The 3,072-nt window shown below is 38.4% G+C and overlaps 1 protein-coding gene across 1 annotated transcript in view; it reads right to left on the bottom strand.

The window, feature by feature from the left end:
• The window catches only part of serinc4 (serine incorporator 4), a 34,832-nt gene that overhangs the window by 28,013 nt on the left and 3,747 nt on the right, over positions 1 to 3,072 (bottom strand). The gene's annotated exons all lie outside the window — the stretch shown is intronic.

Here is a 3,072-nt window from a genome sequence, read left to right on the forward strand (position 1 = left end):
CCCCCCCCAGACCTGGTCCAAGTCTATGTCACTCACAGAAAGAGGCCACGTCTATGGCATGTAATGTAATCTTATTTAAACAGGGACAATGCACAATTACACATTAACCTTGTATAAGAACAGGGAGAGATGCATTGCACCGGGTTTGTGGCACAATTGCTATTTTCTGCCCGTAGTCCCAGGGCAGGAAGGTAAAATTATTCCACTCCATAATCCTGACAAGTTATCATGACTGCATTACGACCCAGAAACAGTGTAGGACGGGCAGGACACAGGGTGCATTAGTAAATAAGCTCACAGCTTAATATTAGACAGGCCAATGGATTTTTTGGGGACTCTAATGGAAGGCTGAAAAGATACCAGAGAATAAAGACTGAGTTGCATCTGATATTTTAGCTTTCAATTGATTTTTAAAGCACTTTTTATCCACTATTATCATGCAAAGCCATGCTAATAATATTGACTTTATTCCATCAGATTTAGAGGTCTGCCTTTTTTGGATAAACTACGTGAAAGTATTTGAAGTACTAATTTAATAACATTTGTTTTTTTTACATGCAGCCTTGCTTTTGTTCTGTGTGCTTTTTATGTGTATTTCATATTCTTGCTGTTTGTTCAAAGGTAGTGGGGAGCTTACTTCAGAGGTGGAAGACAAATTCAAATCATGTTTTTACTCATGTAAATACAGCAACACTAAAGTATAAAAATACTCCATTAGAAGTTAAAGTCCTGCATTCAGAATTTTACTTTAAAGCTTAAAAGTATCAAAAGTACAAGTACACATAAGTCAGAGTGGCTTTTGTCAGTGGATCATTACTAATGATTTATGAATATGTAAGCGGTACTTTAATGTTGTAGTTGGTCAATGTAGGTCAATTTCAACTACTTTATATACTTTTGGAGGTTTAATCTGCAAACTGATTGCATGTATAGTCAGTGCTATTTAATAGATGTAATGAAGTGAAAAGTACAATATTTCTCTCAGAAATGTATGAAGTGGAGGTATGATATAGCATAAAATGGCACATCCGGACATATTGTCTAACTACCCTGGACAGTTTCTGTTAAAGAAATGGGCAAATAAAAATGAATGAACACATTTTGAAACGTTAACAAACTAAAAGAGGATTATTTTCAGAGAATATTTCAGCAGACCGTGATGTAAGCGTTTAAGGTTGAATTATTTCACATAAACACATTCTGCAATTTCTGTTTATTTCTCACTTTTCTTCATCTTTTTTATGTTTTGGTGACATCTTCGTTGATAATCAGTGGTTTTCAGCCGTTGCAGTTGTCGTCAGCGCCATTTACACATTCTGTAATAATAAACACTCACTGCTGTTTTGTAAACTTGAAATTTCCTTGATATTTCAATTTAAAAAAATCTTTCTGGAAAAAAATCAAGTCAAATTTATTGTCAATTCTGCAGTATGTGCCAGACATACAGAGCAATTGACAATATGTTTCTCTCCAACCCACTGTGCAATAAGGACACGTACTGTACATAATAATAATAATATAAAACATAAGTAATGTGTACTAATAAGAGCATGCAAAAGCTGTTTGGAGCGGGATGTGCAGTATGTTAAAGACTGACAGCAGTGGAATGAAATGAAGTGTCTGGGAGCTGTTAAAAGCCACTGATTGTGTGATGAGAGAGCCAGATTAGATGTGTGTTGGTGAGGGCGCAGGCAGGGCGGAGCGCCGGGATAATCCTCTCGTTGTTCAGCCCTCCTCTCACTCAGGATAACCTTCACCACCTCTGACAGGACATTAGGACGTGCAGAGACGGTTTACAACCGAGACTCCCCAACTAGCGGCAGGTGTATTGATTCCAACAGGAGACGTGAACATGAGAACAGATTAGATTCTTTCGCCCCTTAACCACCAAAGTATATGTTGGACCCATTTTCCAAATATCTCCAGAAAATTGACACAAAATGGCATTTTTCAGACGGAGAAAATTTAGTTTGAGACCTGTTTCTGTCTCAGGACCAAACTTTATCGAGATCTGGCAACACAGAGAAGCTAACGTCGGCTAACGTTTGTGAACGCCATATCAAAACAAATCTCTTTGATGCTAAATACGTCTTTAAGCTGTGTAAATATCTAAAGAACGTAATAATGAAATTAATTCACTTTTTATCTAGCCACACAACGTTCACTACACATTCAAACAAGACCTCGCCCCTTTAGGAGACAGGAAGTGTGTACTGTTTCATACCATTGGTGCTGCTTGAAATAGTAGGTTATTGATAAAAACAGGGCCAGTGTGTTGCAAACGCCAGGGCCATGGCCTCACAGACTTTGTTGTTGAGGAAACAATTGGATAAAAAACTGTAATATCCTATCTGTAATATTTAGTGACAAGAATTGGGATGTTGTGGACATTAAGTTCTTCCTCAGAAGATGTAACAAAAACGTTGATGGGTTTGTTACTTTTAAAGTAGTTTTGCATTGCCAGACCTTCTTCCACAGTGCCGCAAAGGAAGGTCTGGCGAGCACTCTGGGATAGGAGAAACACGTGCTTTTGGCATTTCTTTAACCCTTGTTTTGTCTTCCCTTCAACCATGAAATAAACATTATCATCGCATTTTTCCCACATTTTTGTCACTTTTTCAATGTTGTGGGTGGGTTTTTTAAAATGTTTTTTGATATTTTAAATGTTGACATTTTCAGCCCTTATTTCGACGGCCCATTTTTTGTGAGGAAAAAAGAAATTTACTGAAAACGTGTCAATTTGACCCACGGACAACTTGAGGGTTAAACCAATCACAATCATCATGGGCGGAGCCACGGCACCTCTGCAAAATAGCCTCTGGAAGGAAGTTGTTTTGGTGGAACGTGTACGTTCAAAAGTAGTTTAAGTCATGCGAGAGAAAACTCGGATTGGACAGATAGTCTACCTAGCTGTCTGGATTTACCCTGCAGAGACCTGAGGACCAGGTAACCATAGTCCTCAGATTGGACAGATAGTCTAGTTAGCTGTCTGGATTTACCCTGCAGAGACCTGAGGACCAGGTAACCATAGCCCTTAGATTGGACAGATAGTCTAGTTAGCTGTCTGGATTT

This window comes from Etheostoma spectabile, chromosome 1, assembly GCF_008692095.1.
Source record: "Etheostoma spectabile isolate EspeVRDwgs_2016 chromosome 1, UIUC_Espe_1.0, whole genome shotgun sequence".
NCBI lineage: Eukaryota > Metazoa > Chordata > Actinopteri > Perciformes > Percidae > Etheostoma > Etheostoma spectabile.